The sequence below is a fragment of the Lissotriton vulgaris genome, chromosome 11 (genome assembly GCF_964263255.1).
Source record: "Lissotriton vulgaris chromosome 11, aLisVul1.2, whole genome shotgun sequence".
NCBI classification, from domain to species: Eukaryota; Metazoa; Chordata; class Amphibia; order Caudata; family Salamandridae; genus Lissotriton; species Lissotriton vulgaris.
The window spans coordinates 795,909,086-795,934,380 of NC_141699.1; the positions used below are offsets into that span (position 1 = coordinate 795,909,086).

Genomic DNA, 25,295 nt, shown 5'->3' on the forward strand with positions numbered 1-25,295 from the left:
AGCACACAACCGACGCACCCCACGACCGCACCGACGCCCCCCACCACCACCATCCGCGCCTGGACCCCGATCACCACCGAAGACACCATCCGTACGATGAACTTCATCCACTCCGGATCCCCAACCGACCCCTGCCCTCACCACGTCTGCAACAAAGCCAACGCTGTCATCGCACCCCATCTGCGATACATCATCAACACCTCCTTTGACACCGCCACCTTCCCGGAGAGCTGGAAGCACGCCGAACTCAGCGCTCTACTGAAGAAACCATCAGCGGACCCCACCGAACTCAAAAACTACCGCCCCATCTCGCTCCTCCCCTTTCCTGCCAAAGTCATTGAGAAGACCGTCAACAAGCAGCTGGCCACCTTCCTCGAGACGAACGGATACCTCAACCTCTCGCAGTCTGGCTTCTGGGCCAACCACAGCACCGAGACCGCCCTCATCACAGCCACTGACAACATCCGAGCCCTGCTCGACAACGGAGAAACAGCGGCCCTCATCCTCCTGGACCTCTCCGCGGCATTCGACACTGTCTGCCACCGCACCCTAGTGCAGCGTCTCAGCAACGTCGGAATCCAGGAGAAGGCACTAGAATGGATCATCTCCTTCCTCGCCGGAAGAACACAGAGAGTCCGCCTACCACCGTTCAGATCAGAAGCCACCGAAGTCATCTGCGGCGTTCCTCAGGGCTCCTCGCTCAGTCCCACCCTCTTCAATGTGTACATGAGCCCCCTTGCGGCCATCGCACGCCAACACAACCTCAACATCATCTCCTACGCCGACTACACCCAGCTGATCCTCTCCCTCACCAACGACCCCGCCACCGCCAGAGCTAACCTACACGAAGGGATGAAAGACGTAGCCGAGTGGATGATGGACAGCCGCCTGAAACTGAACTCAGACAAGACGGAAGTTTTCATCCTGGGCTCCTCACCCTCCGCCTGGGACGACTCCTGGTGGCCCCCCGCCCTGGGCAGCGCACCCAAACCAACAGACCACGCACGCAACCTGGGCTTCATCTTGGACTCCTCCCTCTCCATGACCAGACAAGTCAACGCCGTCTCCTCGTCATGCTTCAACATCCTGCGCATGCTACGTAAGATATTCCGCTGGATCCCCACCGAGACCAGGAAGACGGTCACCCAGGCCCTCGTCACCAGCCGACTGGACTACGGCAGCGCCCTCTACGCCGGAACCACCGCCAAGCTCCAGAAGAGACTCCAGCGCATCCAGAACGCTTCAGCAAGACTCATCCTCAACATCCTCCGACACAGCCACATCTCCGGACACCTGAGAGACCTGCACTGGCTCCCGGTCAACAAGAGAATCACCTTCCGTCTCCTCACCCACGCACATAAAGCCCTACACAACCAAGGCCCAAGATACCTCAACAGCCGCCTCAACTTCTACACTCCCACTCGTCCGCTCCGATCGACCAGCCACGCCCTCGCCGCGGTCCCCCGCATCCGAAGAGCCACCACAGGAGGAAGGTCCTTCTCCTACCTGGCCGCCAAGACTTGGAACTCCCTCCCGACCCACCTCCGCCTGACCCAACACCACCTCGCCTTCAGGAAGCAGCTCAAGACCTGGCTGTTCGAGCAGTAGCGGACCCCCCCCCCCAAGTGCCTTGAGACCCTCCGGGTGAGTAGTGCGCTATATAAATGTTCTTGATTGATTGATTAATTGATTGATTGAATTGTTGTTGCATGTGATAGAATTGTTGTTGTCGAGCTTTTATGACAAAACTGTCGAATAAAGCTATTTGAATGAGTGATATTCTCCAGACTGGGGCCAACTTGATTTATTTTGGGGTCTTTTTAAAGTGCAGCAAACACTTCTGAAGCCTTCTTGCTATTGCTTTTCCTTGTGTATGTCAGTTTCCTCTTAAAATCCTTGCTTGCTAGTGGTTAGTCCTGCCTCTTTGTTCTTCCTTTCTCTTTTCCATTCCTCTCACATAGCAGGAATGTAGTACTGTCTCATCCCACTATGGTTATTTATCTGTTCTTTTGGGGGCTATTTTTTTCCTGGTTTCCTGCTTTGTTACTGTTTGTCTGCGTTTACCCTTAGCGCCCTAGCTGCTTAGATTCAAATATAGTATTATTCCTCCCATCTCCTCTTCATGCCACAGTTGTGTTACTGCTGCCTTTTTTACTACTGCCTCCCCACCGTGGCTTCCACTCGATGTCCACCATCAGCTGGGCTTTTTCTGATAGGATATTCGTTTTGTGTGGGCTTACTTTTAAGGGCGAATGTGTTTGTTTTAGGTACTGCCTGCAAAAGGGTTAACATACCACCCCTCCCTTTCCTAGATTTTCTTGGCTCCTGTGCGGGCCCTATACTTTTTCTCAAGTTCTATAGGCTGTAGCATACTTTCCTGCATTGACCAATCCTTGTGTTGTTTTCAAGCGAGCCATGAGCTCTTTTAGTTTCATTTTTTATTTTAGTGCGCCATGCACGCCTTTAGTTTCACAAGGTCGGCCTCTGCCGCACATACTCCTCACAGGACGCTGCCTTTGTTTTGCCGTGCCTGTAAAGCAAGCCCCTCCCACCTCCAACACAGCATGAGCAGCGCAATTGCGGCCGCCGCCACACACACCACTCGCTAGAGCTGCCCTTGTCTTCCTGTGCCTGTAAAGCAGACCATTCCCACCTCCCACACAGCAGGAGCAGCGCTCACTGTGTGCCTTAGCAGCCCGGTATGATTTTTTTTTTCTCATAGCTTGCCCGCAAAACACACCGCTCCCACCTATGTAACTGCATCAAGCAGGCTCGTTGTGCGCCTTTATTTACTGCGCCCTAATGTTTTTTTTTGTTGCATTGCCTCTAAAGTAGACATCTCCCACCTATGAACCATCAAACAGTACTCATTGTGCGCATTTATTTATTTATTAACATTGCCCTTATGCTTGCCTTGGGCTTCTTTTGGTTTGCGTATGCTTGCTTTTCACTTCTTTTAATTATGGTGGGCTTGTTTTAACTGGAAGGGCAGGCTCTGCTTTTGCGGTATCCGAACTGTGTGGCACAGAGATACCGGATTGGCTGCTGATTCAGAGACTGATTCAGAGACATGGCATGGCGGCTGATTCAGGGACATGGCAAGACGGGTAATTCAGAGACATGGCATGGCGGCTGATTCAGGCACAGAGGCACGGCACAATGTTCCTATCACAGGCTCCTCTTCAATAAAATCAGGCTGCACTATAGGAAGACTGCAGCTGGCACACTGAACACAGCAATAGAAATGAAGTTCTGCCTCAACAATCAGAAAATCCGCTGGGTACAACAGTGTGCAGTCAATGCGGCGCGCTAATGTTTAAAAGCAAGTTGCTGTGTATTTGTTTTCTGTTAGCTACTCAAAAAAAATATTTAGTCTTCGTTAATGCCAAGGTTTTGTCTGTCAGAGAAGGTTACGCAGCAGCGGGTGCACTCATTAAAATTGAATTATCTAGTGAAACAAATGTGATTAATTGTCATAAAGCTTTTCATTGAGTGCAAAAGGTAGAAGGTCCTGCTAAACCTTTAGTCTGAAAGTGTAGGGAGTTTCCTGAGAATTTCTCAGGAGCCTAATGCACTGCGCCGTTCACTCGATTGAGTGTAAATGGTAAATATATAAACAATTCTGCTATATTAATCATAGAAGATTCCAATTTAACATTTAAACATAAAGTAATAACAATTCAATGAGTCTTCACGAATGCCGTTGGTGAATTGTTGCTCGATGATTATTTAATTAGTATTCAAGTAAAGTTGTTGTATCATCACAAGATTTCAGAAATATTGTTTGTTGGTGCGTCCCAATGCATTTCGGGCTTAACAATGAGCCCTTCGTCAGGGGAATCTACAAGATAATTTAGTGTGTAAATATACATTGCTGGCAGAAATATGTATAGCACATCATACCTAGAGAGCAAGAACTTATGTTCTAAACAACATTATGGGATTGAAGGATGGAACCAGAAAAGTCAAAAGTAAAAGCCTGTGTCCCAATGAATGGCTGAAAAGTGTATGAATCAAGAAACCAATAAGTGCTAAACTGCGTGGTGGAATACAAGCAGAGACGTTAAAAAGGTGAAGGTACCGTGCGGTTCGTAAAGGGAGTGGACGCTTACATGTCTAGCCGTGAACGTACACCAAAACGCATGCTGAGCTATGTGGTGAAAAACATGCAAACACATAAAGAGTGATGACGCCGTGAGGGTGATAAAGGAAATCGACGCTTACATATCTAGCGGGGAGTGTATGATCAAGGTTAATGCAAGTCGATAATACGCTGCAGAAAGGGGAGCTAGAGGGAAACAAATATGAAAGTTATGAAAAAGTGATCTAATGGTCCAAAGGGTGCGTGAAACCTAAAGTAAAAGTTGCTGCTCACCCGTACACGGGGGTAGATCGTATCGTGTGGGAAGCTTCCCTGTTAAAAGAAAAAAAATATTGGAATATAGCAGTGAATGGGCGGTAATCTCAGAAACCGAGATTAGCCGTCTATGGAAGTGTGAGAAATCTTACCGGGTAAGGGTTCACGGGTGCTAGGCAAACAGACGAGTGATTGCGGCGTGTGAATGGGAGACGAATACGGAAGTGCCCCAGTTATGTTAGAAAACGTGGTAGTAGAAAGAGGACTGCGTTCGTGCGCGCCATGTTAAAGTGAGAAACGTGGAATAGTATGAAAAAAGAAACAGGACCCGGACACCATCTGCAAAGAAAGACGAGCGGTCCTGCAGGCCCTCTCAGCGGACTCTACCCTCTCTGAGGCTTCCTGAGATAGGGGCAGCCTAGCTACATAAGGTCGTAGAGGGAGTCGGGTGGTGTTAGCAACGACGGCGGGATGGCAGGAATATCGAGGACACTGAAGACGTCACCCTTACTGCCAGACTCCTGGATGATTCTGCAATACCACAAAGGTTTCCCTGGTGGGGTAGACATGTCCTCTATGGCCACAGACCATCCCATTCCACTGGAACAGACGAACTTTGGACATCAGTTATCAATGTTGTTGTATCCTTTATATCAGTTGTGGGTTATCAATTTGCTCAGAGATATCATGTTGTACTCAGAAAATTCTGCCAAAAGATACACACGACGCAGAAAGCGTAATCAAACATGGAACAAGAAGTTATGCATCTGTACCTGCTAATGACACAGGGCATAATCACAAATACGATTGAAAAAGAATTCACATCAATACCCTTTTCGTTACAGCGTTATGTGGTTCCAGGTTACGGATAAATACCCAAAACACGAGATTGTTTTCTCCGTGCCTATCCTGTAACCCAAACAAATAGACACGAATCGTGTCAGAAGCGTACTACACTGAGCAAATTGATAAACATGTTGGAAAATCGTTATAGGTAGGGCTAGACTATGATAACTTGGAGACCTGACCTTTTTGCGGTAGGTTTGTCAACACTTAGGTCAGCGTTAAAAACTTACATAGGTACATCTAAATTTGATATAGTTATACCTGCCCCTTTAAATATGTTATCTGGATAGGCTATGAGTTAAGGATTCTTATTGAATAGAAGATATTGGTCTCCGTAAATATTAAATGAGGTGTTTATCTATGTCATATATAGGAACACTGTATATGCTAAGAAGATAATTCGCTGGACGAATATCTCCTGCAAAGGATAAGGAGGCAGTATACCCCTTATGACACACTGAAAGATCCCTTTTGTACCAGAGGTAGGTGATATATCATGGTTCTCCTTATTACCACCTCCATTTCAGAATTGGCTCAACTAATAATCTGATTTTCCCATTGAGATTGGAGTCTTGGCTATATGTTCCTGGCCTTTCTTAGGTGGTTATAATAGAGGTCTTTTGAAATAGAGTCAACATGAGCAATGTATCCATGTGACGAAATGAATTGAAATGCATTGTTTACTACTCAGACCTATGTGTGGTCTCTACTATATGTAATTGTTGAATGTTGTTTTGTAATCTGGAAGCAATGTTTATGTGTGTTCAGAGATGGAGTAGGATGTTTACATTATGTTTATTAAATATGTTTTTGTTAAATATGATCCGTTGTGTTTATTATCTGTAACTAAGACCGATCTTATTTTAATTTTCAGAAGTATTGGGAAACATTTGTACAATTACCCTGATGAAGGCGGTTATATACTGACTATACCGCCGAAACACGTCGATGCTTAAGGAGTTAATTTGGAATAAGAAATCAAGGAAAATTCAAAATAACTGTTCTATTTGAGTTTAGTCCTTTTCCTGTAGCTCCTTTTTATTGGAATGTTGATTTTATTTATTATTGTTCCATCCTGTATGTGTTTCCCAATTTTTAACGAATATAATGTATGTTAATAAATTGTCCGAAGATTTAATTTTACCATAGTGTTTTCACGTGTATTGAATTTTTCACTATTATCATTGCTTCCTTGTTACTTTTTGGTATTGGTGAGTTTATTGTCTGTCTGTAAGTACTTATGTATCAACGTTAATTCGCCCAAAGGGAATTAATTTTTGACTTGCGTGATCTGTAATGTTCCCTACCGTCATTCCATTTCACCCCATCTGATCAAACTCCATTGGCTCCCAGTGAGACTACGTATTCAGTTCAAATCCCTGACCCTTGCTTTTAGAGCTCTTAATGGTCGAGACCCCGCCTACCTGAGACACAGACTGAAGATCTCACAAGCATCCCGAAATCTCAGATCTAACCATCTCCAGACTGTGGAATCATCTGCCAATAGAACTGAGATTCTTGACTTCTGAACCTCTGTTTCGAAAGAAACTTAAGACCTGGCTCTTCTCCTTGATCTAGCCCACTCTTTTCCCCCTGAAATTCACTGAACCTCACTAGATGTTGTCTTCAGCGCCGGGACACCTCCGTCGGAGGTAGCTGCGCGCTTTACAAACTTCTAAATAAACAAATAATAAATAAATTCCCTTCGATCAACTTCAGAGGAAATGCACGCTACAGGCAGCTGATCTCTTCCCATATAATAAGGCAATACACTGGGTGACATCACCGGATATGCGGGCGGGAGCATCTCGCCCAATAACAGTTTGAAAAATGGCTTATAACCAAAACTGATGGTAAACGAGTCATTTCAGAACTATATGTTCTCCTCTCAGCGACCCCTAAAGCATACAAATCCAAAGGACAGCTGAGATGAGATGGGAGGAAGAACTGGGCTGAACATTATCTGAGAAAGATGGCAGGACATACACTACAAAACTACCACACGGCACATGATACGGCAGATACGGAGGTGGCCTACAAAGTAGCATCATATTGCTACCTAACACCAGCCTGACAGCATGACTGGAACAAAGATCGCTTGGCATCCTGCTGGCGAGGGTGCGGGCAGGCAGAATCCCTGATACACCTTCTATGGCATTGCCCCAAACTGGTTAGGTATTGGGAACTGGTCGGTAACGACATAGACAAAGTTTTCAATACGGCTACTCCATGCTTCCTGATCTATACCCTTTTGGGTCTCCCCAATCCCCTGACCTTTCCCTTGCGCTCGCTTAGAGGGGGCAAATAGCCTTAGCTCTGAACACTGCAAGACTGGTCCTGCTAGCTAATCGGGGCACTGAGATAGTTCCAGACCACACTGCATGGCTGAGGAGACTGTGGATTGAATTAGCCATGGAGCGCATGTCAATGATGCTCGACAACAGGGGTGAAACCTACACACAGTTATAGGCACCAATAATCACTATCCTAGCAAAAGAATTTAGGGAAATGAATCGCCTCCAATTTTTAAGAATCCTGCGCCTAACATCTAACGATCAGGAAGTCACAACATAACCACGTTGTTGAGAAACTGTTGTGTCTGTGCTCGGAAAGAACCCCAGCTGGATAACGGGGACACAAGAGTATGGTCACATAGTGGTGTGGAGGAGGTTTAGGGTGAGGGAGGGGGGTGGGCTAGGGCGGGGCGCTTTTCTTTGGGTGTTATTTGGTTCAAATTTTAGATACACATGGTTACTTCACAGTCATTGCACACTGCTTTTAACAGGCTTGAACTTTCTTTTCATGAGACTCGCTGCCGGCCTCCGGGTTGTAGGCACATAACTGTGTACCTCCCATTTGCATTTTACTCGCTGCCAGACAGTGGTTGTAGCACAAGCTCGATCATGGTGTGTCTAAATTTAAATAAAAAAAACCTTCCATAAATACACTGCCCCCTGCAGCTGTGTTGGGCCTACCTTTGTGTGACTTGCATGGAGTAAAAGAGAAGGTCTGGGCCGGGCAAGTGGGTGCATGTTAGACCTGGTACCATAGGCGTAAGTCTCCCTTCCATTTTTTGCTGTTGTCTCTTCTGTTTTTGATATGTTTTTGGTTGTTTACATGCTTTGGGCACTGTGCCACTGCTATTCAGGGCCACAGTGCAAGTGCTCCCTATTGTAAATTGCTGTAATGGATTAGTAACTCCATGATTGGCTTATTTGATTTACTTGTCAGACCCTAGTACAGTGCACCATGTGTGCCCAGGGCCTGTAGATCAAATGCTGCTAGTGGGCTTGCGGTACTGATTCTGCCACCCACCGAAGTAGCTTGTAAAGTGGGTCTCAGGCTTGCTTTTGCAGAGCCTGTGTGCAGTCTAGTACTGCCATGTCGACTTGGTAAGTGCACCCACTTACCAGTCCCTAAACCTTCACTTTTCTACTTGTTAGCCACCCCTAAGGTAGGGCCAATGGCAGGGTGCATTGTAAGTAGAAGGTAGGACGTGCGTAGGACGTGTGTAGCATGTCCTGTTAGTGAATTACAGCCAATTTCGTTTTTCACTATTGCAAGGCTACCTGTCCAAATAGGCCAGAATGGGGAATCTGATTATACCATCTTATAATCCTAACTGACCCAGGGAACATGGTAGAAAATATAATTTAGTATGCCTGAACTCAGAATGTTAAAATACATCTTTCAGTGAAGGTGATTTTTACATTCTGTGTTTTAAAATACCACTTTCAGGAAGTAGATATTTTCTTACCTAACCATCCAGCCAGCCTCTGCTAGGTTGTGTTTTGCATGTCTGGTTTGTGAGTGACAGGAGTCTGGTTTGTGAGTGACAGGAGGGCTTTTGCTCCAGCAGTCTGATGAGTCAGGGCTGGATTGAATAGGACCTTGGCTGAATAGAGAGTAGGGGCGGAGATTTCCTTTCATTCCCATGAGCCCTCATAGAATAGAGAGTAGGGGGAGGAGATTTCCATTCAGCTACCTAGGCTAGGTCTGCTTTCAACAATGCTGTATCCACCTCCTGCCAGGAAGCTGCTGCAGTGAGGACAGTACTGGTTTTGGCCAGGTACAGACACTCTCTGCCTTCAGAGAACAAAGAAATTAGTAGTATAAATATTGGGGCCCAGACCCCAAGACTTTAGATCACTTCTGGGAATCAAACTGAACCTTGCCAAGGAGTGGAACCAAGGAAGCTGAAGGATTTGACTGCCCCAGTGCCATTGTGTTATTTTCTTGGGTTGGCCTGCAGTGGTTACTTATTTGCAAAGGAAAGGAGAAGGAACTTTTGATAAACTTTTATCATCTTGAAGAAGAATCTCCAAGGGCTTGAATTCTGCTTGCCTCCTGCTGAAGTCTCAGGGATACAAGACTTATCCACCAGCCCCCCACTCCTCAATTTCCTTGCTGGGAATTCTGTCTGCACAAGCCTTCGTATTGTTGAGAGCTGGAAGCGCGATGCTACAAGAAGAAGTGTTTTGCCGCCGCAGTTGTTGCCGTCGCATCACCGGAAAAGCGTGCCGTCGCCGCAGAGGTCGCTCTCGCATCACTGGAGAAGCGTGTCTCCGTCGCAGCTGTTTGTCATCGTATCACCGGAGAAGCGTGTCGCCACTGCAAGGGTCGATGTCGCATCACCGGAGAAGCGTGTCACAGGGCCTGTCGCGGCTCAGAAGTTGCCAAGTAGCTACACGGGCGTCAGGCGTGCACGCACCACCATCACGTTATCGCACCGCATCAAAGATGCCATCTTGTCGCATCCCACCATTTTGTCGCATCGCATCAAGGTGCTGTCTTGTTGCACTGTAACCGGAATGCAACCCGAGATCGACGCATCACCTCACTCTCCGGTAAGGAATAGACGCATTGCCTACTGTGAGCAAGTACTGAGGAACTGATGCATCGCTTCCCTCGAAGCACGGAACCGACGCATCGCTCTCCCTGCGAACCTTTTGTTTATCTTGCGTTACACATCCAAAGGTACTTTGTGAGAAACATGTTGAATTTACCATCAACTTTGAACTACGCTATTTTTAACATTTAAAAGTAATTTTTCTAATACTGTATTGTGGATTTTTGTCGTTTGGGTCTTGTGTTAAGTCTATATAAAAAATAATTATTTTTATAAAACCTGTGTAGTGTCCATCTGTAGTGTTTTCACTGTATTACTGTATGTGTTCACAAATGCTTCAAAACTGCCAAGCTACCACAGGGTTGAGCAGGGTATATTTTAGGAGTGTAGCCCCCTTACCCTGACTAGAAGCAAGGGTCCCTATTTGGACAAAGGTGCAAACCATTGCCAACTAGAGACCCCCAGTTCTAGCATTGGTGGTCAGCGGAGAGGGTTGTGGACTTGCATTTGTGACTCATATACAGTGATTGGTGTACACTACTAGTAAGTGCAGACCAAATGCAACCACATATATTTTGGTAGAATTTTTTTCTCTTCAAACTGTTATTTTTGCTAAAGACTGCCAAATCTTATTGCCATGAGCAAAACAGCATCCAATGCATCTAGGGATCTACATTTTGAGGAAGAGAGGGTGGATAACTACACTGTGAAACAGCTGAAATACTTCTGTAGAAAATTTAAGAAGGATGAGTTCCAAAAGGTGCTGAGGGCCTGTTTGGAAGCGAGAAATGCCTCTGTGCAAGTGGAGGAGGTCGAGGATACAGATGGGCAGCGAGTTGGGCCATTGGGTCCAGCCGGGGAGAGAGTACCTTCTCTACCAGGCAGCAGTGTTTCTTCCAAGTCCCCCGGAGAGCTGGGGGACAGGGAGAAAATAGAATACATAAAATGGAGCTGACCAAGCTCAAGATGGTGGGTCAAAAGGACCTAGAGAATAAGAAACTGGAGTTTGAAAATAACAAGTTAGCATTGGAAAGAGAGAGAATGCGATTAGAACATGAGAGAATGTTGAGGGAGTTGGAGAACAAAGCTAGAAGCTTAGAAATTAATCCCTCTGGTGGCAGCACACCCATCAAGCTTCCCAGGACCGGTTTCTGGCATTACAGCCGTCTTCAGCCGGGCTTGCTTGATTCCAGTGGCAAAGTGAGCAAGGGACTCACGTCTGAGCATAACCTGCCAATTTAGGGCGAACAAAGAAAAACCAAAGGTGGTGATGGACGGAGCGTTGACAATGCAAACACTCACCCCCAGTCAACTGATCTGGGTTTAATCCATCACTGTTCTTTAGCTCACTCCGCCACCCCAGTTCAGACATGGCCATATGCAAATCCGTCTGACCCTGTGCCTCAAGCAAGCCCGGCTGAAGACGGCTGTAATGCCAGAAACCGGTCCTGGGAAGCTTGACTCCAGTCCAGGGAGGATATGGCTTTTCAGTTCGGGCTGGATTGTTCCCATGAGGCACAGGGTCAGACTGATTTGCATATGGCCATGTCTGAACTGGGGTGGCGGAGTGAGCTTAAGAACGGTGATGGATTAAATCCAGATCAGTTGACTGGGGGTGAGTGTTTGCATTGTCAACGCTCCGTCCATCATCACCTTTGGTTTTTCTTAGCACACCATCTGTGCCTGCAGAAGGAAGAGTATATTTCCCCAAGGACGTCATTAAGGATTTTCATAAGCATGAAGATGTTGGGCAGTGGCTTGCAGCCTATGAAATGGCAATGTTGGCCCACCGGGTCCTGAGAAGGATTGGGGAGCTGGGTCGTGGGGTCGCTTTGTGAGTGAGGGGAGGGATACTTTGCTAGACCTACCCAGTGAGAATAGGATGCCTTATACCCACATGAAGGAAGCCCTGAGGACAAGGTATGGGTTGACCCCAGAGCACTATAGACAGAGGTTCAGGAATTGTAAGAAACTGGAGGCAACTACCTGGGTGAAATATGTGTCTTTCTTTTGCAGAGCTATGGATGGTTGGGTGAAGGGTAGCAAAGTGAATACTTTTGAGGAGCTCTATGATTTGTTTGCATCGGAGCACTTGTCTGGTAACTGTTTTCCAGAGCTACGCCAGCACCTTATTTATAGCAAGCTAACTAACCCTAGGAAGCTTGCTGAGGAGGCAGACGGCTGGGTCAGTACCGGAGTTCACAAGTGTCATGTGGGAGACTGTGCCAAAAGTGGGCAGGGTCCCCAGCAGAAGAGTAGGGGGGGACAAGGGTAAACAGAAAGAGTTCCAGAAATAGCCCCAAAGTAATCCCCAAGGGAACCAAGGGAAGGGTTCCCAGCCCCCCCTAAGATGAAGCCGGAGGCCCTACAGGTAAACCTGTTCGCAGGGACCCTCTACCTGTATTAAGTGTGGTCTAGTGGACCACTGTTGGTATGATCCTACGTGTCCTCAGAGTGATCCCAATGCACCACCTCAAGCACCTCCCTGCCAGATGGCAAGTGTAGCCCTGGGGGGAAAGCAGATGGGTGCCCAGGGTGGGGGGGTCCAACAGACATGTCCCTTGTCTCTTTAGAAGATTGTGAGATGGTCCCTAGGATCTAGCTGCCTGACAACCCTAAAAAAAAGGAGGTGGGTGACCATCAATGGCCATAGGGTAGAGGGTCTGAGAGACACTGGGGCCAGTGTGACAGCTGTCAGTTGTTGGCTGGTGTTTAAGGAGCAGGTGATCCCTCACGCATTCTTCCCTGTAGTTTCAGCGGACAACTCAGAGAGCCAATGTGAGGTGGCTCAGGTTCCCTTTGAGTGGGGGGGGGGGGGGTCTCAGGTACCCTTCAAGTAGCTGTGAGGCCAGACATGCCTGTGGATTGTCTGTTGGGCAACGATTTAGAGAACTCCCCTTGGGCTAAGGTGGAGATAAGGTCTCATTTAGAGATGTTGGGTCTGCCTTGAGTGGGCATGTGTGACCACTCCGTCTATGACAGCCAGTAAGGGTGTTCAAGAGGACCTGGAGCCTGAAAGTATGGCCCAGGTACCTGCCTTCAAGAAAAGAGATAGGGGGTGCGGGAAACCAGCCCCCACAGTTCCAACGGTCCAGGAGGAGGCAGACCTTGAGGGAATGCCCGGGAACCTACAGGGGAATAAGTGGCTGAACTGGGGGACCTGCCAGAGCTGACCCATTGGCAGCAAGAAGGAAGACCCTCCACGGAGGAATTCTGTGAGGAGCAGGCCACAAACCAGGCAGCAGGTGATCAGTCTGGATCACATTGGATCTACTGGGGAATGGTCTCCTGTATAGCGAGCCTAAGGTTGCTGAGCCTGGGTCAGCCCATTTCCTAGTGGTACCCCAGTGCTTCAGAGCCTTCCTACTGGGTTTGGCTCTTGATGTTCCTTTAGCTGGGCATCTGGGGCAGGACAAGACCTTTGACAGGCTTGTCACCCACATTTATAGGGCCCAGATGATCAAGAGTTCAGACACTCATTGCTGGACTTGTAAGACTTGCAGGGCAAGTGGTAAATATGGAAGGAAGCACGAGGCTCCTCTACAACCTTTCCCTGTGGTCAGTACCCCCTTTGACCGGGTGGGCATTGACATTGTGGGGCGTCTGGACCCCAAGACAGCCATGGGCAACATGTTTATCTTGGTCTTGGTGGACCATGCTACCCGGTAACTGGAAGCAATCCCTCTCAGGACAGTGACGGTTCCTGTGGTGGGACGTGTATTGATGGGAATTTTCTCCCGTGTGGGGTTCCCCAGATAGGTGGTGTCAGACCGTGGTACCAAATTTCATATCCAAATATATGAAGTCCCTGTGGCAGGAGTTCGGTGTAACGTTCAAGTTCACCACTCCTTACCACCCCCAAGGTACTGGGCCGGTTGAGAGATTCAAAAGGACCCTGAAGGGCATGAACCCATGCGGCGTAAGTGGGACGTCCTCTTGCCATGCCTCCTGTTTGCTTACGGTGAGGTGCCACAGAAGTCCTTAGGGTTCAGTCCCTTTGAACTGCTGTCCGGTCACCCGGTAAGAGGACCTCTGAGTCTGGTGAAAGAAGACTTGGAGAAAGCTCCCAGTAAACCTCCCCAGGATGTATACAGTTACATGCTTATGAAACAAAGTGAGAGGTACCCCTTAAAAAATTCAAGGGAAGTAGGGTTAAACAACCAATACTGAGAAGAAGTTCCCTTGAGTGAGATATTCAATAAAATAACTTAATTAACAAATCAATTAGGACAATAAAGTTAAGAAAATTGTACACAATTTATTAATATTACAAAATATATTAAAAAACACAAGTGGGCAAGAGCGCCACTGTACACAAATAAAAACAAATAAATTGGAGGAAAAATTGTTAAAACAGTTTTTTGACATACATGGAGATCAAAATCGACCAGCAATATTGATACGAGGAAAGGGGAACAGACAACAGTACGACATCCAATTGTTACAGTACTAAGTGTACATTCGGTGGTTGAAATAGAAGTGGAAACCAGGGGCGCTTTCGTCTTGTCCTCCCGGCGAAAACAATTGTTTCCCTATTCGGCCGAAGAGAACTGCCTGCTTCTCTGGTTTCAGTCCACTTCTTTTAAACAGAAAAAGACGCTCTTTAACGAGCAGTATCGCCAAGCGCACCACGTTTATCTGCAGGACTTTTAAACTGAAGTCAGACACACAAAAGCGTGAAGGAAAACTGATGTCAACTCACTTATCCTTAAGCGCACATTTCTACAACTGAACGTACAGGGAGTTTATCCAAACAAGAATTTAAAGGGTGATCGTTCTTGACCCCAGATACACGACAGACAAAAGATAGAGTCTTGATAAAGGTGGTCCAAAACTATTTCAACCACCGAAACGCGTCGACGCAATTTTCAAGTACAATTCCTAGACTCGGATACCTGTGTTGATACAATATAAAAACTGTGCACAGCACATGGTTATCACATTGAGTTTGAATGTACACTTAGTACTGTAACAATTGGATGTCGTACTGTTGTCTGTTCCCCTTTCCTCGTATCAATATTGCTGGTCGATTTTGATCTCCATGTATGTCAAAAAACTGTTTTAACAATTTTTCCTCCAATTTATTTGTTTTTATTTGTGTACAGTGGCGCTCTTGCCCACTTGTGTTTTTTAATATATTTTGTAATATTAATAAATTGTGTACAATTTTCTTAACTTTATTGTCCTAATTGATTTGTTAATTAAGTTGTTTTATTGAATATCTCATTCATGGGAACTTCTTCTCAGTACAGTTACATGCTTGCCTTCAGGAACCAGACAAGGCGTTTCAGACAGCTTGCTCAGGTGAATCTGGAAGCCAGCCAGGAAGAGATGAAACGGTGGTATGATAAGAATGCCACTCTGATCAAGTTTCAGCCTGGACAGAAAGTTTGGGTCAAGGACCCAGTGGAGCCCTGTGCGCTCCAGGATAATGGACCGGACCATTTGAGGTGGTGGAGCGCAAGAGTAATGTCACCTACCTGGTGGATTTGCAGTCTCCTAGGAACCCTTTGCAGGCCCTACATGTTAACCGCCTAAAGCCCCAATTGGAGAGGTCTGAATTGGGCATGCTCCTAGCAAAAGATGCTGGAATGGAGGAGGAGACTGAGCCTCTTCCTTACCTCCTGTCTGCAACAGAGCAGGATGGGTCAGTGGATGGTGTAAACCTCTCTACCACCCTGACCACTTAGCAGCAGAATGACTGTCTGCAACTTTTGGGACAATTCTCTGATATGTTCTTCCTGGTTCCTGGTGTCACTGAGTGGTGCATCCATGATGTGGACACTGGGGACAATCCTCCTGTTAAGCACAAAGCTTACAGAGTGACTGACAGGGTCAGAGCTTACATCAAGGAGGAGTTCTCTAAGATGTTTGCCTTAGGGTTGATTGAGTCCAACAGCCCTTGGGCCAGCCCAGTGATCTTGATCCCAAAGGCTGCGGCGCCTGGTGCCACACACGAACTCCGGTTCTGTGTCTTCTGGTTACTTATTTGCCAAGGAAAGGAGAAGAAACTTTTAATGAACTTTCATCATCTTGAAGAAGAATCTCCAAGGGCTTGAATTGTGTTTGCCTCCCGCTGAAGTCTGAGGGATACAAGACTTCCCCACCAGCTCCCCCTTTAATTTCCTAGCTGGTAATTCTGTCTGCAGAAGTCTGCGTGTTGTTGGGAGCTGGAAGCGCGAGGCAACAAGAAGAAGCATGTCGTCGCCGCAGTGGTTGCCATTGAATCCCTGATGAAGCGTGTCGCCGCAGCCGAGGTCGCGGTCGCATCACCGGAGAAGCGTGTCTATGTCACAGCAGTTTGTCGTCACATCACCAGAGAAGCGTGTTGCCACCGCAAGGGTGGCCGTCGCATTACCGGAGAAGCGTGTCGCAGGGCCTGTCGCGGCTCAGAAGCTCCTGCGTCGCCGCACGGCCGTCTGGCGTGCACGCATCACCTGCATGCGTAGCACTGCATCCAAGACGCCATCTTGTCGCATCGCACCGGATGGTCGCATCACATCGAGGGACCATCTTGTCGCATTGTAACCGGAACGCAACCCGAGATCGACGCATCACCTCCTCTCCGGTAAGGAACAGACACATCGCCTACTTTGCGCAAGCACTGAGGAACAGACGCATCGCCTCCCCCGAAGCAAGGAACCTACGCATCGCTCTCACTGCAAACCTTTTGTTTATCTTGCGTTACGCATCCAAAGGTACTTTGTGAGAAACGTGTAGCATTTACCATCCACTTTGAACTAAGCTATTTTTAACATTTAAAAGTAATTTTCCAAATACTGTATTGTGGATTTTTGTCATTTGGGTCTTGTGTTAAGTCTATATAAAGAATACTTATTTTTATAAAACCTGTGTAGTGTCCATCTGTAGTGTTTTCACTGTATTACTGTGTGTGTTCACAAATGCTTTTCACACTGCCTCTGAGATAAGCCTTCCTGCAAGTGCCAAGCTACTACAGGGTTGAGCAGGGGTTATTTTTGGAGTTTAGCCCCCTTACCCCGACTAGAAGCAAGGGTCCCTATATGGACAAAGGTGCAAACCACTGCCAACTAGAGACTTCCAGTTCTAACAGTGCACTTGCCAGGTCGAAATGGCAGTTTAAAACTGCACTCACAGACACTCCAATGACGGGCCTGAGACAGGTTTGCAAGCCACTCAAGTGGGTGGCACAATCAGTGCTGCAGGCCCCCCACTAGTAGCATTTGATTTACAGGCACTGGGCACACCTGGTGCACTTTACTAGGGACGTACTTATAAATCAAATATGCCAATCATGGATTAACCAATCACCAATACAATTTAGATAGAGAGCATATGCACTTTAGCACTGATTAGCAGTGTTAATATACCCAGAGTCCAGAAATAAACATAAACATGTCAGAAATAATACGAGGAAGAAGGCAAACCATTTGAGGCTAACCATCCAAAAAAGGGCCAGGTCCAACAGTCAGCGTTTTGGTTTTGTCGTGTTCTGGCATGATTTTTGTAAAACTTTATTGTTATGGGAGCTGCTAGGACCTCATCATTATAACAAACATTGGCAAAAATGAATAATACTTTTGGGTCTCAAAAAGCACACATTGCCACAGTAGTCTATGGCACTGAGCAAAGCTACTTTGTGTGCCGATATGGTGCTTGTGAAAGTGCAGAATGCTGTCACTCCCATTTAAGCCAGTCTATAGATAGAGGAAGAGAGTCAGAATTTTAATAAAAATAAAAAGGTCTATGTTAATTCAAGTGAAAATTAGGGGCCCAATTATTAAATAAAGTCACAAAAGTGCACCCGTGGTATATGCCCTTTATTAGTGCATATTTACTGCTTTCAGAATTCTCAATAATTTACAAAAGTAGGCCAGGAAATCGTACTCTTAAAAGATATTTGTGAACTGCCTTTAGCACAAGCAAATATGCAAGTGTAGATTTTGCTCATACAAAAATCTGTTGAGCCTTTACAAGTTCACTTTCCCTCCAACCATGTTTTTTCACCAACTTTGAAAGACATTTTTATTTCTGTCCTTGTCAGGAATACATTTCCAGTCTTTCTAAGCATGGGAAAATATTAGAAAAGAGCTGGTCAAAAGTCCCAACACAAGCAAATTAGTAGGTTTGCACGGACTCCAAAGCACATTCCAACCCTGGAACTATTGCTTAATGATACCTCCAGCCCCAGTATGTAGATCTGTGGAAAGGTGGCAAAATGCAGGAATTGCTAGAATTCAAACCCTACTATAGTATGAGCCCCAGCATAATCAGAAAGGCTATTATCAGAGCTCTCATATAATGAGATTGCTGCCATAATTTATCGCTGCTCTAAAGGGCCAAGTGGATTTTTTACAGGACAAGTAGATTTCTGAAGCAACTTGTCCCATGGACAAGTACTTATTTTATTAAATTCCACAACACTGGCACTGGGGACCTGGTTAGCAGGAACCCAGAGCACTTCAATCAAAATTACATCAAATGCCAGTAAAAAGTGGAGGTGACCATGTCAAGAAGGGTCACTTTCCTACACTCATGATGATAACTTCACATTCCTTTTCACTCCAACATTCTCCCAGTGGGCTACAGGTTAGTGATCTTTCAGAGCTGGATGGGCTCCTATGATATCATCTGAGTTGCTGACGTCTGCAATGACGGGCTGATCTGAACATTTGTATTGGCTTAAGACGAGTGTTTTGTGATTTCGATGGAGTTATACCCAGTAGCTCCCATGGGCCTATGTTATGCATAGAACTTCTGAAAAGTAGACAAACAGGAGTAAATTAGGACTTTGCATCAGTCCTTTCTTAGATCTTATGATTGTCTCAATTTATATCTAGCTTCCTGAGTAGGGCTCTTCAGCCCACATCACTTTCATTATCTGTTCGATGACGTACAGACCTGTAAATCCACGCACACCACTATACCTGGCAAGTAAGAATGGGATTTCCAGGGGCCACATAACACTCACTGATACAACAACGTAAAGTTCGAGACATAAAGCTGCAGGAAGGAGAAGTCAAGATGCCAAGCCTTTACTCCGGAGATCTCGAACACCCTGCCCACTGGTAGCTCCCTCACCCATTCTTTTCAGGAAGGGTCTCAATCAACACCTCATCTATGTGTAACTACCCCCCTCCCCAGATGATAAACCCCAGCTGCTAATTCCCTTGCCCATCTCCCACCATAATCATACCCTTTACAAGCATCTTTGTAAAGCACTCTGATGCTCTATAGCTAGGTTCGTACTACACGAATTGATATAAATACGTAAATGGGACCCCACGACATCAATCGCTTCGTTTACTTTTGTTACAGAAACAGATTCATGACTTTGAGCCCGAATATACTAAGTGTGGCTGAAACCGGTGACTCGACCGTCGGCCAAAATATTCAACAACAAACATTCAAGTAACTGTAAATTGAGCTTAAATGTCAGAAGAATGGCAGAATGCTTTAGGAGCCTCCCTATAAAAAAATAGTTCAGCATTAGTGCTTTAGTCACATGTACAAGCACTGTTCGCCAATCCATTTAGGACGCATTTCAGAAGCTTTTTAGAACAAGAACTGAAATTCGGAAATATTCACCTTATTCTCAGCCCTTCAGAGGCACAAAAAGAGAGAGTAAGAGGAATCCAGTGTAATTGTGACAGAAGAGGAAATGAAACAAAAAAACATACCACTGCATCAAATCTTCTATTGGAGGCACAGACTATGCACACACAATTTGTGTGACCTCCGCTACTTTTCAAGCTTGTCCCACAGAGAGAGCCCAGCCTGCGAGACATTCCACAACAAAAGCAGTTACGTTGATCAACGCCACTGTAACTAGGTGTGTACAGGTAAGGGGATCCTAGGCACTCCTACCAAGCTGCAAGGCTGGCTTCTAGCCAACCTGGAGCCATTTGATTTCTTCATCACCCGTTGCTAACAAGATTTCGGAGTGGCTTCCAATTACCAGCAATTCAAAGCGGAAACCTGTCCCTAGCCATCTTTGCACCACGGCTGGCGGAAACAGTTTGAACATAAATAGCACATTGCCAATTCGAAATAGAGTATTGACTTTTTGTGAGTTCGAGAAACTAGGAAACGACAGAAAGGTGGCTTTGCCAAAATATGTACAAATTAAACATGAAGCAAATCGATTTTTCTCCGTTTCTAAATAAATAAGCTCAGGGCGCCTTGGTTATTATGCGAAAGCAAACGCCTTCATTCTGTCGACTTTTTTACCTTTATAAATCCAGTCCTCTGACATGGAAATGTAATCTCAACCTAAACTTTTATCAACGACAGGCATTGGATTCGAGTTAATACTTTGAAAGGTCATAGCATGAACCTCGTAATTCACTGCATAATAATACAACATTTTGAATGGAGGAAACGGGAAACTATCACTTGAGAGTCAGATACCTTGTTAATAGATATTCACTACAATTTGTCCAATAAGCACTATGAGAGGGTCAGCGATTGTCGCATCTAGTTCTTTGTTTTTATTGCTGGCAGAGGGCGATATGACAGGAATCAACACCCTCTGTGTTGCATACCCTTACTCCCTTCCAGGTGTAAGCAGTCCCGCCCTCTCGCCAGCAATTAAAACATGCATTTGCAATGCAATAGGTCTTGCATTTACCAGAGTTTGAGCCACTGCCATTGTAAATGACAAGGGATTTTATTAATGTGTTGTTTTTAAAACCGATAAATAGATGGTATTGTCATTTACAATGCAAATAACTCAAACTCTTGGAAATACTAGACCTATTACATGCAAATGCTTGTTTTCAATGCTGTGTGTGACATACGTTGCTGTTTTCTCAGCAAAGGTAGGCTGTAGGCCAGTGCTTAATATTTGCATTACTGTGTCACTAAATCAGGAATGTCTATAAAGTGCGTCACCAACATGAAAAGTTTGGAAAGCTGTGGTTTAAGGGCATTTATGCGTAATCAAGCCCCTGGGACTTCCTCTGGAGCTGTTTGGGGCAATTTCCCTCGGGCCCTCGAAGGAAGGGTTTGCGCTGATGAATGGAGTTATTGCTATGGAAGCAAAATAACATTTTGGTTTTGGAGCACTCCCTGCATGTTTATTAAAATAAAAGGGACGCATGCACCATTTAGTATAATATCACCCCTAGAAGGAGTGTAGCTTTTCCATAAGATTAAGAAGTGGGCAAAAAGCGGTATTCAGTAAAAAGAAAACGTGTAAAGTGTGCTGGATGTGGCATGCTTCCTTGTGACTCCATCCAGAGCTCTCTGTGCTATTAATAACGATCCCTATTAGCATAAAGTGCAACCTTGTTTGTGATATTTAAAAATGGGCAAAGGCAAGTCTATTCACAGATACTCCCTCCGCAACTCTCTGTGTGACCATTTCTCTGAGCCCTCTGTGCTCTGCAGCTTTAGGTTAGGTTTCAGCTGTTTTGAAAGAGCAGGAAAGAAACGTTAGAGGCTGCATTGAGTTACTGCTAATGAAGCAAAACAGCATTTTGGTTTTGGAGCACTCCCTGCATGTTAATCGAAATAAAAGGAACATGTGCAACATTTAATACAACATCACTCATGGGAGGAAGCGAGCCCAACTGAGCTTTATATTAGCGCAGGATGTAGGTTTAAGAAGTGGGCAAAAAGTGGTATTTTGTAAAAAAGCGAACCTGTAAAGTGCGCTAATGCTGAAGTGATGCTGCGATGGTGCTGAAGTGGTGCTACACTGATGCATTGCTGCAGTGATGAGGTAGTGCTGAGTGATGCTCTGCTGGTGAGGTGGTGGTGCTGCATTGATGCATAGGTTGTGGTGCGCTGGTAGTGAGGTGATGCTGCACTGGTGCAGGGGTGGTGAGTAATGCTGAGGTGGTGTTGATGCGCTGTTGCTCAGTTGGTGGTGCTGCACTGGTAGCGAGGTAGTGCTGCACTGGTAGTCAGGTGGTGCTGCACTGGTGTTGAGGTAGTGCTGCACTGGTGCTGCATGATGCAGAGGTAGTGCTGTGTTGGTGCTGTTGTGGTGCTCTGGTGCTGGTGAGTGATGCTCAGGCGGTGGTGCTGCTGAAGTGGTGCTGAGTGACGCTGACTGGTGCTGAGGTGGTGCTGATGCACCAATACAATGGTCTTGAGGTGCTGCTGCGCTGATGCTGCGGTGGTGCTCAGGTTGTGCTGAGTGATGCTCAGTAATGCCGTGCTGCGCGGATGCTGAGGTCTGGTGCTGCATTGATGCTGAGATAATAGTTCACTGGTAGCGAGGAGGTGCTTCACTGGTGCAGAGGTGGTGCTGTGCTAGTACTGAGTGGTGCTAAGCTGATGTTGCACTGACACACAGGTGCTACAGTGTTTCTTACTCCGATGCAGTGGTGCTCAGGTGGGACTGTGCTGGTGCTGAGTGATGCTGTGCTGAGTGATGTTGCGCTGATGCTGTAGTGGCGAAGAGTTGCTGCTGAGGTGGGGCTGCACTGGTGGTGGTACACTGATTCCGGAGGTGGTGCTGTGCAGATATTGAGGTGGTGCTGAGGTGGTGTTGCACTGATGCGGAGTTGCGGCTGAGGTGGTGCTGTGCTGATACTGAGGTGGTGCTACGCAGATGCTGTGGTGGGGCTGCGCTGGTGCTGAGTTGGTGCAGCGCTGGAGGTGGTGCACTGATGCAGAGGTGGTACTCTGCTGAGATGATGTTGGGCTGATGCTGATGTGGTGCTATGGTGGGGTTGAGTGAGGCTGAGGAGTTGAGCTGGTGCTGAGTGAGGCTGTGGTGGTGCTGCGCTGATGCGGAGGAGGTGGAGGTGCTGCACTGATGCTGAAGTAGCACTGTGCTGGTAGTGAGGTAGTTTTGCACTGGTGCATAGGTGGTCCTATTGTAGTGCTGGTCTGAGTGATGCTGAGGTGCTGCTGTGCTGGTTTTGTGGTGGTGCTCATGTGCTGCTAAGTGATGCTCAGGTGGTGCTGCGGTGGTCCGCCTGAAGTGGTGCTTAATGATGATGACTGGTGCTGAAGTTGTGCTGCGCTGATGCTGTGGTAGTGCAGATGTGGTGTTGCACTGGTGCTGAGGTGGTGGTGTTATGATGATTAATGCGGAGCTGGTTGGGCGGTGGTATTGCACTGATGCACTGGTGTTGAGGTGGTGCTGTGCTGATGGTCAGGTGGTGCTGTGAAGGTGCTGAGTGATGGTGTGGTGGTGCTGAGTGATGCTGTGCTGAGACAGTGGTGCTGCACTGATGCAGAGGTACTGGTGTGCTGGTAGTAAGGTGGTGCTGCACTGGTGCAGTGCTGGTGCTGTGCTCGTGCTTAAGTGGCGTTGCACTGGTGCTGTGCTTATGCAGTGGTGCTTAGTGATGCTGTGGTGGTGCTGAGTCATGCTGAGGTGGTGGTTCTGTGTTGGTAGTGAGTGATGCTGTGCTGAGGTGATGCTATGCTAAGGTGGTACTGTGCTGATGCTGAGGTGGTGCTAAGGTGTGGCTGCACTGTTGGTGGGGCACTGATGAAGAGGTGGTACTCTGTGCTAATGCTGAAATGGTACTGTGCTGATGGTAAGGTGGTGCCACAATGGTCCTAAGGTGGTGCTGCGCTGATTCTGAGTTGGTGCTGCACTGGTGGTGGTGCACTGATGAGGTGGTGCTGTGCTGAGGTGGTGCTCATGAGGTGCACTGGTGCCAAGTGATACTGAGTTGGTGTTCTTGTGTGGAGGTGGTGTTGAGGTGTTGCTGAATGAGTCTTTAGTGGTGTACAGATGATGCTGTGCTGGTGCTCAGGTGATGCGGAGTGATGCTGCGTTGGTGCCGGTGCTGCGCTAATGCTTTAGTGGTGCTGCACTGATGCTAAATTGCTGCAGCGCTGGTGCTGAGTTGGTGCTGCGCTGATGCTGTGGTGGTGCTGCGCTGGTGCAGAGTTGGTGCTGCGCTGGTGGTGGTGCACTGATGCAGAGATGGTTCTGTGCTGACGCCAAGGGAGTGCTCTGGTGGTGTTGAGTGATGCTGAGGAGATGCTGTGCTGGTGCTGAGTGATGCTGTGGCGGAGCTGAATGATGCGGAGGTGGTGGTGCTGCACTGGTGCAGAGGCAGTGTCAACAGCACTTTAGCATTCTGTGTGTGACTGCAAAAGTATTGAGCAGCTGAGTCCTAATATTAGAGGAAACACTATCAATGTAAGCTAAATATACATTTTGATAATCCCCTACAAAAATATATTCCGTCCACACAGTCAAGAAACCAAACACTACATGCAGAGTGGCCAGGTACAGTGGCCAAGTAGCGAAGTAGCTTTTAACGTAGTCGATTTTAAGACCTCGTAGGGGTGACTTCAGAGGCTGTGGGTATGTACCAACAGTCAAAAACACCCGTCAGCCTAAGTATTGGTGTCAACACGATATTCACAGGCTAGAACGGCGAGCCAGGCAGAGTGGGAATTAGCCCACTAGGTCTCCATACTTTGGTAAGAAGTGACTAAGAGCTGACCACTTATACACTGCACAAAATCCTACATAATTGCATCCAGATATCCTAATTGCGTAGCACGAGATTTAGATTCTGTGCGTTTTACAGGAAGCCATTAAAAAGGATAATTTAAAAAACTGAGACCGCGTGGGACCATTTGGAATCTTCTCAACAGCATGTGTCCATTAAAGACTGGTAAATCAGACCGACTCTGCTCCAGCCCAATTGGACACCACATTAGTCATGCCACAGGGAAAAAAACAGGATGTTGAGGACAAATTATCCCCAAAAACAATGGAGACATCCATCAATCGACTCGGTTCACAAGGAGAAAAGAAAGGCAACTGCAAGCCTGAAAGTGGTGTTCTGGCTAAATACACAGGGTGCCTGCTGGCTAAAAACACGGGGTGCCTGGCTTTATAATTAAGTCGTTCAGGTTTTTCTAATGATACACAATTGTTGCAGGCGGGTGCATATGACAAACTCAGTGCCAGCCCTACTGGACACTGCAGGAGGCTTCTTGAAAGACGACAACTTGTAGTCTACCACTAACTGATAAGAAATCGAGCTGAAGGATTCACTCTGGGCTTATCTCCCAACCGTACTTGGTACATCCAACAGTGAACTCAATGTATTTACTAAAGTAAATTGCTAAAATACAAGCAGCTACAATTCCAACAGAAGAGTTCCAGGGAAAGGATCCAGACAGTGGGGTGAAAGGGGTGTGTGTGTGTGGGGGGGGGGGGGGGGGGGGGGCAGGGGAAAGGGGGGGTCTGCTTATGACTTATCCAGGCAGCCAGCCTGTTGGCTCTCTGGATATCTTCCACTCCGGGGAGGGGATTTATCAGAAAACAAAACG

The 25,295-nt window shown here is 46.8% G+C and overlaps 1 protein-coding gene across 3 annotated transcripts in view; it reads right to left on the reverse strand.

Annotated features, from left to right (window-relative positions):
- DZIP1L (DAZ interacting zinc finger protein 1 like) overlaps positions 1-25,295 on the reverse strand; it is a 764,020-nt gene that overhangs the window by 698,721 nt on the left and 40,004 nt on the right. The window contains exon 1 of one of the 3 annotated variants that reach the window (XM_086943918.1): positions 19,712-19,806. The exons of the other annotated variants lie outside the window; for them this stretch is intronic. The gene's annotated coding sequence lies outside the window, so the exon portion shown is untranslated. Of the gene's footprint in view, positions 1-19,711; positions 19,807-25,295 lie in introns of those variants that run through there. 3 annotated transcript variants of the gene reach the window in all.